General features: G+C 41.3%; 1 protein-coding gene across 1 annotated transcript in view; it reads left to right on the top strand.

The window, feature by feature from the left end:
* Nucleotides 1-12819: 12819 nt before the first annotated feature.
* Nucleotides 12820-14941, top strand: part of KCNK2 (potassium two pore domain channel subfamily K member 2) — a 127102-nt gene continuing 124980 nt past the window's right edge. The window contains exon 1 of the mRNA XM_036380635.1: nt 12820-12889. The gene's annotated coding sequence lies outside the window, so the exon portion shown is untranslated. The remainder of the gene's footprint in view (nt 12890-14941) is intronic.

The raw sequence follows: 14941 nt of genomic DNA, 5'->3' as shown, positions 1-14941 counted from the left end.
TGGAAGTAGCTGGACCATCCTCTCTTAGGAACCCCAAAACTACACTTGGCCTTCCTGCTGAGCAGCATCAAACCTGAGACCTTTGAGAGCTCAGCTTATGCCCAATCTCTGAGTCTTGAAGCCCCTAGAGACCCTCCCCTGGGCTTCTTGGGACTTACTCTGGTAGAAATTGCTAAAAAATGTGAGAATTTGAAAGCTCTGGAACCTGGGAATTGAGACAGACCCTCCAGATTCAACCAATTAAAAAAGAAAAAAGAATGTAAAGGCACAAGCAGAGGGGTTCTAATATTTATTCTAATAAGGCCCCATTTATTTTTCTTAGTTTTGGAACTTCCTGTGGAACAGTCCTGTCACTCAACTGCCTCTACTAATGCTTATCATACTTGTATGGGATGAACAGGGTGATATTTGTATTTTGTGGTATTTATTTATCTGATATCATAAACCACATGATTAACTGTTAAGAGCTGGAGGCACATTAAGCAACTGTCACAGTTACATAAGTGATACCCTAGCAAGCCCCTGTGAAGATATGGATGAACTCAAACCCAGGCCACCCTCCCACTGATCATGAGATCCAATTTTAGCAGTGTGCCTGTCAGCTGCAAGGCCCCTCAACAGAGCAAAGACACTCCTTTTCAAATGCCTTTGCTGTCACTGGGTGGTATCCACCCAGCTACAGAGAAAACATGGAGAAGCAATGAGAGACAGATGAAAGCAAGAAAGATCAAGGCAGTCCTTCATCAAATTTCTTTGATGTGTGAGGGAGGTGCTACAGTTTGGGTGTCTATACAGCAGAAAAAAAATGAACAGGAGACAAATAATAAGAAAACCATAAAAGCATGCGGAAAAATTATTACTCTGCTCTTTCTTTTCTATCTCTTGTCATTAGCAAAACAGAACATGGCGATGTATATTAGGAGGATGTCTTTCTTTTTCTACTGCTCAGACATTGTCACCCCTGCATGTCATTTCTGCATACAGATCAATTATTTCTTCTCATCCAGGACAGATACATAATTTCCTAGTAATGCTTTCAAGATTCTGAAATAAATAGAAAGAGCACTTTAATTGTATCAGTCCTTTTATCTCAATTAAACATCTGTGGGCTGCTCAAGTACTGATTAGCCTCTACTCTCACCCTGCAGGATAAAGAATGACTCCTATTGGGCTTCTCATGGGCCAGAGCTCATCTGCAAATTGTTATAATTTACACAGCATCCAAATGAAAGAACTTGACAGCAAGGAGCCTATTCATTAATATATAAACTGTAGTTGATGAAGCACAAATTACATGATTGCCCAAGAAAGTAACTGAGCTACCTCTCAAGTACACAGCCATGCTGTGGAAGCTCATGGATTTCAGTGCAACACAGTCAAGTGCTTATTTTAATAGAGGCAGGAACACTTTTTTGGGTTTCTAAAATAAGCACAATATAAGTGAAACACTTCACATTTATCAACAAGAAAAATGGCCCCTTCCTGGGCAGGTAAAATCAAGATATAAATAAATTTATGCTGTCTCTGCTGAGAGATATGAACTTGCAGCTGGCACTTTGCTTCAGTTATTTTAGACTCCTTTGAAAATTCAAGCCCTGAAATCACATCTACCCCCATCTCCCCATTTTTCCAAAAATCTGTTTTTCTTCTTAGCAGAGAGAACATTGACTTGAGAACATTGACTGCAATATAGTCTATCCCTTCTACCGATGCCCAAGACTCACCTTGGACATGGTCTAGACCTTGGAGAATCCCTTTCTCTACTGCCTGGGAGGTTTGTGGCAGCATCCAGCCAAGGATGTGCAGCCTACTCCATCAGCATGCTCTGCTCTCCCCCAGAGCAAGCAAATGTTTTCTCTCTATTCCCTGTGAAGAAGATCGAGTGCTGTGGCAATGGAAATTTCCTTGAGCTTCAAATTGCTATGAAGGGTTTTGCTGCCGTGACTGTGCAGCAATGTACTATCTGTCAGATTTTAGGAATGTGTTTATAATTAGTGCCTAACTTAAAGAATCAAAGACCATGATGTGTGCCTTTTCGCCTTCCAATCTGTTTTGTCTAGTTAAACCAGAGGTTTAAAGTTTCCCAGTGCAATAGCTGTCCCTCACTCTGTGCAGACATGTGCCTCACAAAATGATCTTGATCTGCCACATGTAAGCCCTAGCCCAGCTCAGCCAGCAAGTCATGAGAAACAACTTAAGTACAAATAAGCACTGAAACATGAGATGGGTGCAGTTGGAAAACCCTGAGGTTTATGTGTACACCACACTGGTCAGCCAAAGATTGAAGGCCATTTTTCTCCAAAAGGCTGAGAAAGGAAAAAGAGAAAGTATTGTGTTCTTGTCGTGTTCTTAGCCTTTCCCAGACATCTACTTATGGCCAGTACTGGAGACATATCTGACCAAATGAACTTCTAGTCAGATGCAGGGCCGCACTCTTGAAGTCTTTTGTCACTTTACAGCCTTCCCATATATGATATTATTTACAGTGTAAGTTATAAATGAGAAAAAGCTATTCAGACTTAGTTTCTTCTGTCATTATAACTTGGCTGATAACTCATCTTGATTGTTTTAACCAATATAAAGCCACAGGCTGCATCAGGGCCATTGAACTACAAGCAGAAGAAACCCGAACTCTAGTAGTCTTGTATGCTTTATTTACTGTTTGATCTCTTCCTGCCTATAAAAGCTGAAACTGGAAATAATGCCTAGTAGGAAAAAAACCTACCACAGAACAGAGCAAATTCACTGTTAATTAACAGGCTTTCACACAACTTATTCCATTAATTTTATCCTAGTGTTTACATGACAAGGTATGGCAGGACATGTGGGAACTACATTAATTTAGAATTAAGAATGTACCTTAAAAATGAAATTAAATCAAGAGATTGAAAGGGAGCACAGAAAGAAATACTTAACTAGAGCAGCTGGTAATTGCTGTCTTTTCTCCCTTGAGTTTTAGATTTTTTTCCATTACTTGACTGGATTTTCTCTGCTCATGCACATGCTTTGACTTTTTCTACATGACATGACATTGGAATGTTACTGCCTGACAAAGCAAGAAATTTTGAAGCCAACTTCTGTTCTATACAGTGACAAATTGCTGAATTTTCCCTCTTTTTTTCAGGCATAAAGCATTGTAAGACAAAACCAGCGTTCAGAACAGTTGCTGAAACTACAATATTGCATGAATGAAATACATGAATAAGTCTATCATTTATTTTGTTAGGATTTCAACAAGAAAAATAATTTCATCCCTTTAAATCGTCATGCTGTTTAGTATTATAGTATTATTTCTATTTTTCATTTTTCAACCTCCAGAACTGTAAACCATCCCTGATGTGCCATGTGGTGGGTCAAAGGTGACCATCTTGAACATAAGATCTTCACAAGGAACTGCACTTCCCATTTGAAACCTGCTGGCTCACAGCAGTGAGCTACAAGTTTCTGCAGTTCACAGAGGTAGTACGGCCTCTTCCTGCAGCAGCTGCACCAGATAGAAATAACAGACCGATGGCTGAAGAGGGGAAAGAAAAAACTGGGAACTCCTTATTTTCTTTATGTCACATCAGAGGCCTGCTGTGCACTTGGCAGTGTGGCCAGGAAGCTCAGTCCTGCACCTTTGGTGCTGGTGAGGCATAAGCAGTGTCAGGTGTCACAAAGCAAAATCACTATCAGCCACAAGTGTGGCCACAGCAGTGACTCGGGAGGGTGAAGCACCGGCAATTCCAGCGAACTGGAAATTTCTTCAGAATATGCAAAAAGCTCCTGGTGGCCAAAAGCCAATAAAACAGCTCTGCTCCATCGAGTCATAAAGCCTCTAGCACAAGGATAACAGGAACAGTGATGCTTCTGTTCCTAAATGCCAAGGAAAAAACCCCAAATCAGGCTGCATGAAGCACGATTCAGGGGATAACTGCAGAGCCAGTACAAGGCACTGAGGGTACGAGCACTGCCTGTTCAAGAAGCTGAGCTTTCTGTGACATATGTCAATAAAATAATGTTCCTTTGTATCAGAACTGCAGTCCATCTAGTTCAGCATCCTACCACCAGGATACTGCCTTTGAAGTACCTGAAAAAACCCCTTCAGCAAGTGAATACATAACTCAATCTGTTCTTGTCCTCATACTACATCGTCTAACACCAAAAGTTACCTTCTGAATACAAGAAGAGATTAATTATTCTTCCCAGTAAGTCTATTAGAATTTGTTATGGAGTAGTTGATACATCAGTTTGTGTCATCTTTAAACACAATTAAAAGGATGAGAAACAAGATCTCAGTATTTATCAATACATTTTTTGTACTAGCAAACACTTCAGCAGCTGCCTTGAAAGAGTTTCAATTCCTCTGAAGTGGCAAGTAGTACTAACTCAGCATTTTAAAATTTTCCAAATACTCCTGTGAACTGTACATTGTGACACTTCAACTAATGAGGCCTAATTAACAACTCAAAGTTTTAAATTAAATAACTAAAGACAGCCACTGGTGTCTAAATGTGCTGAGATAAAATTAAACCTGTGATTTACAGACAAATTATCTAAAGATGCACTGTCACAAAGTTAATGTGGAATTGGAGGACAGGGGAAAATATGTTATCAGCTATTAATGATAAACTCAGCAAAGGCTGAGACCAGCAAAATTTTGGAAGAATTATAGGTGGTAAAGTTATCATCATATGTTTGTGAGATCTTGACTTAATCAGCTCTTGCAGGATGAAACCTTCAGTAGGAATTCACTTCCCATGCAGAATGGGGCCAAACAGTTGTAAATAACTAAAAGAGTTAAGACTTTTTCATTATCCTAATGGATCAGGCTGCCAGCATCAGCCAGATCTTGAAGTCTCTATTTGCCTAGTTATACCTGTATATTCCTAGGTGTCTCTTAAAAAAGATCTTTGGACTCTGCATTTTTGGGCAACTACAGCTCTTCATGTATGAATAAGCATGTCTCTACCACTTCATAACCATTTCATTTATTTAGATTGGGACTTCTTTATATTGTTGCAATTTTTTGATATTTTCATACTATTCTAGTCCAGAAGAATCAGGACATCTTTTTTGCATATTTTTATTTCTTTATAATTCATTTAGAGAAAAAAGTAGGGAGAAAAAACACCTCATAAAACCTGTTTCCCATTTTTATCCTTTGCAACTGGCTCAATAAAGAACTTTAAAAATATATAATGATTGTAATGGACAAGTGCATTTTACTTGTGATTTTTAATCACAGTTGTAAATTTGGTTCTTACACCAGCCCCCACTAAAGTCCACAATGATGTTGACATTGGCCTCAATAAAGCCACAATTTGATCCTCTAGAAGCACACTAGTGTTTCCAAGCAGAAGGTATGAAGAAATATGGGCAGGTATGTGCATGTTTGTTAAAGCAACAGAGAGGCCACACCTCTATCTTGTATTCCAATGCTGTGTACTCAAGTAGTTTCTTCAAATAACATGAGGGCTTGGCTGTAGGGGCTTTGTTGACTGCTAAAGACTTAAGAAAACAAACTCTTCAAAATGTGCAGCTGTACTGGACCTTTGCAACTAAATTTATTTTCTGAAAAAAGGCACTTTCTGCTATCAGCTAATTAAAAAAAAAATCCCAAAACCAACTGAAGTATCTGATTACAATGAATCCCTATGAAGAAGGTCTGAGTATCTTCACATGCATGAACATTTGCAAGGTGGTACTAACTACTACAGCAATACACTGGCAGGCTTCATCATGGAGATCAGCTCTTCTCAGTAAATGACCTACAGTGGTGTGGGAAACTTTCTTATGTGCTCTCTTATCTTCTCAAATGGTGCAAGGTACAGGTTAAATCAGAAAGCAAGAGAGCATTCAGTAGGAGACAACAACATTGATTAAAACTACAGCACTGTGAAGCTAACAGGCTTTACTGCCATGGGATTTTTATTTCTTTTTATTATTATTTTCACTGTGCAAGCAAGAGCATTCCTGTTACAAGGCGAAATTAGTTAACAGAGCAAGATCATACAGCGTAGTAGGGGAGCCCTGCTGTTCCTTGCAGAAAGAACGTCAGAAGTGAAAGGAGGAGGTATTAAATGCAATTCCCTGCTGCTCGCTCTCTCAGGGCACCGGCAGCTCTCCACTGGAGGCCTGCTGGCTGCAATCAAAGCTTGCCCTGAGAGACCTTCACCACAAAGCCAGAAGCACCAGCAACACACCAGACTAGAAAGCTCTTACAAAATTGTAGCACAGTCCTGGAAGCCTTACGTGAAGGAAAATCCTCAATTCTGCTTTTTCTGAGCGAGGCTCTATGGGATTTCACAGAGCACTGGAGGTGGGAAGGGACCTCTGGAGGTTTTTTGGTGCATGCCCTGCTCAGGCAGGGCACCCAGAGCAGGAGGCCCAGAGCCGTGCCCGGGCGGCTTCCAGTGTCTCCTAGGGGCAAGGACAGCTCACCGGGCAGCCTGTGCCCGTGCTCTGTCAGCCTCACGGCGAGCAGGCATTCCCGCCGCTCGTTCGGGGAGTGCCCGCTGTGTCCCCGTGGTGCCCATGGTGTCACTGGGCTCCCCTTGGAAGGGCTCTGCTCCTGGTCCACGCCCCTCGCTGCCCTCCCTCAGGCCAAGAGGGGCAGAGAAGGAGGGAAGGAAGGAGGGAAGGAGGGAGGGAAGGAGAGGGGAGTCCGCCGAGGTGCCGCGGCCCCGGCCTCGCACTGCAGCATCCGCGTATCCGCCCGGGGAGGAGCGGTCGCTGCCCCGCGGCCATCCACGCCCTCCCATCCATCCATCCATCCATCCATCCATCCATCCATCCATCCATCCATCCATCCATCCATCCATCCATCCATCCATCCATCCATCCATCCATCCATCCATCCATCCTCCCTGGCCTCCCCTTCCCCTCGGGGCCCTTCCCGAGGGCGTTCCCCTCCCGCAGCAGCAGCAGCAGCAGCAGCAGTAGTGGCGGCAGCGTTGGCGGGGGCACTCCGGAGCCGCTCCAGGCGCTGCTATTTATAGCTCAGCCGCGCTATTTTTAGAGGCGAGCGCGGTTCTGGCTCGGCAGCCGGGGCTGGCGAAGCGTGTGCGGCTGGGGCGGCGCGGCCCCGCAGCGCTCGCACACGGGCGGGCGGCCGGAGGGACACACGGAAGGGGCCGCCTGGCACAGGAAACATTTAGGGCTCCAGCGCGGGGTTCGGCCTCTGGGAGGCCCAGAGGGCACCTGCACCAAAATTCGGAGATGTGAGCAAAGCCAAAGGGCCCAGAAGAGCAATGTTGGCGGTTAGCAGGCCCTGGGAGGGCTATGCCTCAGTGCCTTTCTGAACCAGGCATCTCTTTGAAGGTGGCACAAAACAACTAGGCCTGAAAGCAGGAATGCTGCCCACACATCTGATGTTCAGAGTGATGTTAATGATGTAAAGAGCTGTTGGTTGAGAAAAACACTTGAAGCATAAGTATCAGTCATAAAAGTGCTTAGTTATCAATATTCAGTCTTTGGAGCTATCTTGAAAACAGACATTATTGTGGGAGTTCCTTAGCTGTTTTGAGAGCGTGCACTCACCCTGAAGGGCATGTCCTCTCTTTCCTTGGTACGTTAAATTCACATTAAACTTAAAGGGAGCCACGTGTGTGTAATGAACCAGCGTATAGCTCAGGGCATGCACTCTCTATCACTGGCCTCCATTATCTGCATTAAGTGACCAGAGGATAAATTAGGCCTCATGTCAGCACTACCCTGATATTTCCTGCAGTTTTTAAAAATGTGTTTATTCAGAACTCTGCGTCCACTCCCTGTCAGATCATGCAGTTCCCAGGAAGCTGTTGAGAAGCTGTGTGGCAGTGCAGAGCTGGAACCGAAGAAACCTCAGTGGAAGAATACAGGTCATACGATTAGGCAAAAACTTTATACCGAAGGAAAGCATAGGCTCATTTGAAGCATAGGCTCAAATTTGAAGCAAATTCTTCATGGGATTGTTAGCAGGGATAAAATCAAGCATTTTCAGAGCCCAGATAGTGTTTTAGCACTTCAACTGCAGGAGTATTTTAATTAACAGGCAGTTACAGTACACTCTGACTTGTTGTACCTGAGCCACTGCAGAGGAGCAGCTTTGTTTTAGCCTGTGGGTTTCACCCACTATAGAATAAGAGATGAGGAAGGGCACTCTGAGTAGAACATACTGATCATTGATGCCCCTTGTGTATACCTAAAGAAGCTTAAACATCAATACTGTGCTCCAGAAAAGAGTATAAGTTGTAGTACATAAATTGTTGCAGTGCCTTGCCATTTTTTATGTAGAGGGTGACCTACCTGCTCTTCCAGAGTCATCTTAGAAGTCCCGTCTCTGAAAGCCATCTTCAGCCCAAGTAGGGCAAGAATGGATCTAGAATGAAGCAGTAATTGTACAGCAGGGAGGTTAAACTTCCAGCTTCAAAGAATTGTTCAATGTTTTCAGTCACTTCAAAAAACATGCCCATGTGGCAAGTGGAAGATAGACTCTCTATGCAGAAGTCTCCAGATTAATTAAATCGGGCAACTAAACATTTTTATATGCCAACTTCTTGTCTTCTAGTAGATCACTACAAGTGAGAAACATTCTGAAGAGCAAGCTATGTTTTAAATTTCACCTAGGCAGTTAATTTGCATAGAAATAACTGAGTAGTCCTTTAATTATCCCATAGTTCTGTTGAAGATAGACAAGAGCTATAGCTCATACTCTCTCAGTTATGTTGGTGTAGCAAGAATAACAAGTAGCTAGAAAAAAAGCATTTTTGTTATTGAAGTCAGGACACGCATGTCTGAATTCACACAGGGAACAGATGTCACAAGTAAGAAGACACCATCTATCCACACTCGCCGTTTGGGGTTGAACCAGGAGAAAGTTGCGTAGATCCCACGCCTGCAATGAAGAAAAGTTTCTCTTAAGGTGCTGTTTCTTTTACAACCAAGACAAGGCTTAAAACACCTGCTTTTCTCCCACCAGCCATTGTTTTGATTAAAGAGAAGGAAAACCAAAACAAACATCTTATGTAGAAGATACAGAGCTGTTTTGAAGAGCTTCCTTTACAAGCGCTCCTCTTGAGACCCTGTCTCTCTCATAGAGTGGATATCCAGTCTGAACTACCTTTCTCTGTGAACAGGTATGTTTGTGTGCTTTTATTGCCTTTTCATGTAGGGCAGGACTGTGCCTTGTATTTAATTGGCATATCTTATGCTGGCACTCTTGAAAATGGAAAAAAAGTTGTTAGTTGAAAGCAAACTATTAAAGAAATTCAGAATGCTGGGGAATAAACAAGAGAGAAAGATCATCAAACAGCAAATTGCTGTTTATCCTCATAAAGAGAAAATAAGGTCTCTGCAGTTCTTCTTTTTCTTTATTTAGACTTAACAGCTTCTCTTCATGCTGACCATGATAGAGTTTTGCTCACAGCCTTACTTTTGTTAAACTCAGTAACAAGATTTTTTTGAAGACCCAATTTTGGAAGAATAAGGCAATCTCAGTCTTACCTTAAAGAACTTCTGATTTGATATGTTTCTGGACAATGTTTGTCTCATACCTAAAGAAAGAAATATAACTCTTTCAAAGTGATTTGAAAGTTATACTCAGTGTTTGGGTTTGGAAACATTTAAGATTAGGCAACTTTTTAATTTTAATTCACAAGTGGGAATAAGAAACTTTGAACTTTAAACTTAATTATTGTGACATGCCAGTTATGTTATTTTCAGTTTTTCTGATACAATTTGGTCAGGAGACAACATAAAATGAAGTAATAATAAATATTGTTCTGGTTCTGTAACCTTTTATTTGAGTGAGTAATAGCACTGAGACTGGAGGGACTGCTACTTCTACAGGTAGAAGAACAGTGATGGGAACATTTTGTTTCTTAAAGATTTATTTCATTAATAAAGTACAAGAAGGATGTATAAAAATTCGGTGTTGCTGGACTTTTCAAGAGGCACAGCAACTAAACAAACAGCTGAATGATGTAGCAGCAGCAGGCGACCTGCTAATGCAAATACTTAGTGGTGTGACTCATAGAAAACAAGCTGAAAGAAAAACATTAACCAGCTTGCCCTTTCTCCCTCTGTCCTTCCCTCCCTCCTTCCCTCCTATCTGCTCCCCTCTCCCCCCATCTTCTATCTTAAAAGCAGAAGCAGATCAACACCACAGAATTTTTCCCTACTTGCAGGTTGTATACCCAAAAGAATTGGTAGGGAAGGCAAAAGTGTTGCATTTTAAATTGTAAACCAATCTATGCCGGTCTCCCTCTTGCTGAATCCCCAGAAGAGGTCTAAACAGCTTTTCTATCTGTCTTACTACATTTGTTAGTGACCATCTCGGTGGATAGGACAAATCCAAACATGGAGAACAATCCTGGAGTAAAAAAATCCATCAAGTCTAAGACTTCCAATATAGTGCTGCTGCAAAATCTCCTTAGAGGCTTTAGAACCTAATTTTGAGAACCATAACTATCAGACATAACGGTATAATCCCAACCTTCAGCAGTCTTGATGCATCTGGGATTTTCATATGAATTAATGCTATCCTTTGGTTCTCTGCTTTCTTTCTCTCTGTGTTTCTCTCAGTGAATACTGTTAAAAGCTGGGTGTACTGTGATATGTTTGGAGTTTTCTCTGCAGTTGTCTGTGGCTTTATTATTCTAAACTTTCTTTCCAGGAAGCTGCAGTCACATGAGTTTAACCAACATACCTCTCTCACATTGCAAAGTGGTCACATTAGCAAAGGGTCACGTTTGAGTCAATGTGAGATTCAAATTATTAGAATTGAAAAGTATTTATTGATTGTAGTTGCCATATTCAATTATCACTCAGGGAGGAGACCATTCTCTTAAGGGGCTCCCTAAAGCACAAGTCTTACTTCATTCGAGAAATTACCAACTGTCAATACTTACATTACCCTGTGAACATCAGGGGAGGTTGTGCATATTGCAATGCCAAGTACACCATAAAGACTGCAGAATTAAGATGCTGCTGAGATTATTCCAGCATCTGTTTTTTTTTTAACATGGAATGTAAAAAAGTCTGCATTCTCACTCACCACCAAGCTCAACTGATGGGTACTTAGAAAAGTACTTACATCTGCTCATTTTTCACCAGACTACATTTTAATAGCACGGTTATAAGTTACTCTTGGTTTTGCTGAAATTTAAAAAGTAAAATCTATCCTTACTGTTTCTCATCTCATATATAAATAGCCTGATTTGTTTCTTGGAAACCTGAATTCTCACTGAAATAAACTGGTAGAGGAAGAAGTTTCTAAAATACGTGTTTCCAACCACTGGGAGGAAGTCTATCTTACTAGTATATTTATCATTAATCTGCAGTAATGATCCAGAAACTCAAACCAGCAGGAAGGATAAAAATATAAAGGCAAGCCTTAAATAACCTGTTGACAGAGAAGATTTAGAAGTAAATTTAACCTCAATCTCAGCTACAGTGACCACTTGCCACTCTGGTTTTGCATAGCATTTTATTCTGTGTTTTTTAATGGTTCATCAAACATCTGTAGAGCAGACACTGTGCCTTGAGCCTTCAAAGAAAACTACTGAATTCAGCTGAATTCAGTAGTTGCTGAATTCAGCACCATGAGAGAAGGCAGGATTTGGGAATGGTGCAAGAAGTCTATTCTCTCAGCCTGTTTGAGGGTACACCATCAATACCTTCAGATTGGATTTTGTAGGTGGGGCTGGCTGATTCTACTGGCCCTGAAGTCATGGAGCTAATTAGTCATTACAGTGATGAAGTTCCTCAGCCTGGATGAACCCATCCACGAGCCATATGGAGCACTGCAGGAATTCTGTGTCTGAAGTGACACTCAAGATAGAAATGTTCAGTCTGATAAAGGAGAGTGTCTTGAGGCCATGTGTCAAGTTAGGCTTGGAGTGGAGGAGTTAATCTCTTCACCTGAGACTCTGCTGAGTATTGCTTTTCTGTGTTTGCTGCAGAAGATACATCTGCACAGTGAAAGGAAAGATGAACACAGATTCAGTCTGTTTAAAAAAAAACCAAGATCAAATATAGGTTTGCAGACTGAGCTTCATTTTTCCAAAATAAAACTCATGATCCAGTGATTCCAAGCCCTTCACATTCAAAGGAAAAACAATATAAATGCTGATGGACGTGCATGAGATTTAATTTATGGTATTAGTAAGAATTCAAATTATTACTGTCATTGTTAGTAATGCAATTATTTCATTAACAAGTTTAAAAATAAGTAGATGAATCTGTTTTATAATATTTTTAACAGATCTCAGTCTGGATGTAGATGGATGATCCTTGTTGAAATGCAGGGATATCTGCTGAAATATTTAATATTTGTTACAAGGGCACATTCCATGGCATTGCCATATCATGTGTTACCTTGGCTGTAACATTATATTGCCTAAATCACTTTGAAAGCACTGTTCAATGCATTGTGCAAGAGACCTGGTGACTGCTTCCCAGCAATGATGAGAATGAGTTATGAGCCTCTCTGCTTCTTCCTAAAATAACAGGGAATGAATTTCATGTGGGCAAACACTTGACTCATTCTTCTTGGAACTGATAGCTTACCACACAGGACTTGGAGGCTGCTCAGTGAACCAGTCCACGGTTCACAGGAAGAAGAAGCCTCCAGAGGAGCTCAGACACTCAAAGAATAGCATTCTTGGCCAAAAATAACTCTGAGCACTGAAAACAAATTGAAAAAAAAGTGTGGGTCTACTTGTAAATCTGTTGCAGCAACATGTACCTCCAGTCATATTCGACAGATGAATGGTACATCCATCTTTGTCTCTTCGCTCTTCTGTTTCCAACCAAAGCTTCTTCCCAACCTGACCAGCACTACATAGGATACACATAGGCTTGTGACCATGAGTCACAGGATCTATGTCAGCTGCTGCTGGTGAGGACCCTGGTGCAAGATGTGAAGGTAAGAACGGCTGCCTTGGGGCAATTGCAATGATACGGAGATATCTGCTCAGGGGCTGAGAAAAGCAGGAGGGCTGAGGACAGGCTGGAACTGTAGTAATGGCAGTGTGAGAGAGGGACAGTCCCACATGGGATGCTGTGCAAGCAGGAGGGATAGGCATCATTCTTGGAGTGTCCTGAATGAATGTGCAAAGGATGGAGTGCACCACATTGTGTTGGGGGTTTCAGCAATGTTTCGTATGGATATGTGTGAACGTGGGTGTTGGGGTGAGATGTACCCAGAATAGCAGAATCAATACATCTCTCCTATCTGTTCACACCCGCTGGTGAACTGGAGGTCACCTTTCCTCCTGTATCCTCCACAGATGCTGTCTGGCTTGCTCTCGGGTCTTTAGCAGACTGTGAGGAGTGGCATGGCCAAGTTTTTGAGTCTATGTGTTTTGTCTTGACTGACAGACTTCTGCAGACACTTTGGCACTGAGTAGAAAATGGCTCACTGACAGCAGAAGGAATATGTCCTTCTTGGAGATGTGAATTCTTCCTTGGATGGAGGAGCTGCTGTGTACTGCCAGCCAGCATTCTTGCTGAATGTTAAGTTTCCAAATTAAAGAAATGATTTAACTGTACACAAGGCAATATGTGCTATGAAATGCTGCGTGCCATTAATCTTCAGGACTATTGTGTAGATAGGGAACCAAGCCCAAACCTACCTACATACCTTTTTTCCCTGCATTTGTGTTCACTTCTCTGTGAACACTTCTCTGTTCAATCCCTGTGTAACCACTCCTTCATGACAGTAATAAAACATTCATTCCTTGCTCACGAGTTTAAATAGGGGGATAAAGAGAGTGATCAGCCTGACAAGAGCGGGGAAAAGGGTCTGGAAATGTTTGGTGATAGTAAGAAGGAGAAGAATTGGTAATTTTACAAAGTGTGGTCATTCCTCATTCCCTTGCTTCTGAAAATATATAATTCCAGTACTGGTGTCAGGGAAAGTGTAACCTTTGCTATCCCCGGGAAAATTTCAGGTATGCCTGTTCCAAGAAGTGTACTTGACATCCTTGTTTCTATGCTGACAAATCAGCCTTCATTCCAGAAATGGCACACGTCTCCAAGGACAGAATAACTTTTCTCTTCCAGAGTACTCCTGGCCTGAGGCTGATCTCTGTAAGCTGTCTACAACTGAGGTTTATCTGCACTGGGAAGTTATATTCATGTTGGAACAGGAATTCAGGAAATTAATGTGGTAACAAACACTGTGCTAAACACAACCATCTATATTTGGACACTCCTTTGTGCTAAATCCTGCCTACCTATACAGGAAGCTATAAAAGGATCTTGAAGTGGACAAAATTATTAGAATCACAGCTTTTAAACAATACATGGAATATACCAATTTGAAAGACATGTTTAAACACAACTTACTGGCGTAAAGAGAGCATAAAAAAGTAATCTAAAGGAGACTTATCATTGTCTAAATTGGTCATAGCAGCTTCATGCTGGAGCTGCGTTTGTGCTTGATAACAGAGATAAGTAAAATAAAAACAGAGAATAATAAAATAAAATAATAAAAGCTGTGAATATCTTTATAGACTCAATGAGGATCATGTTTTTATTTTAGTATGCTAGAAGAAATATGATTGACATGGTTATGTTCTCCTGAAGACACACGTGTCAAAAAAACCTAGGAAGCATCCAACACCATTTGCTCATTCTTGCAGAGGGTTAAGAGGTACCATTTAAAAATGGCAGGCCCAGATTGACATGAAAATCCCATTTGTTAAATGTCTTTTAGGACCAAACTGCCTCTGTTCTATTCAGTTGCTGGTTTTGTTCAGACCTGTGCATCACTAGGAGTGCTCCCTGTTAAAATATGTTAGTTTTGAACAAAGATAGGTTTCGCTTGCCATACGTAAGTACATGTAATGGGTTTGAACAAATTATAATAAGACTGGAAACATTAGACAGTAACTACTTAATCCTGCAATGATTTTGTTAATCTTGTCTTTGTTAAAAGGTAGTACAAGTAATTGAAATATTAATCTAGAATATT

Source organism: Molothrus ater, chromosome 3 (genome assembly GCF_012460135.2).
Source record: "Molothrus ater isolate BHLD 08-10-18 breed brown headed cowbird chromosome 3, BPBGC_Mater_1.1, whole genome shotgun sequence".
Taxonomy (NCBI): domain Eukaryota; kingdom Metazoa; phylum Chordata; class Aves; order Passeriformes; family Icteridae; genus Molothrus; species Molothrus ater.
Note: the sequence above shows the minus strand (reverse complement) of the source record. Positions and strands in the feature narration are given on the sequence as shown.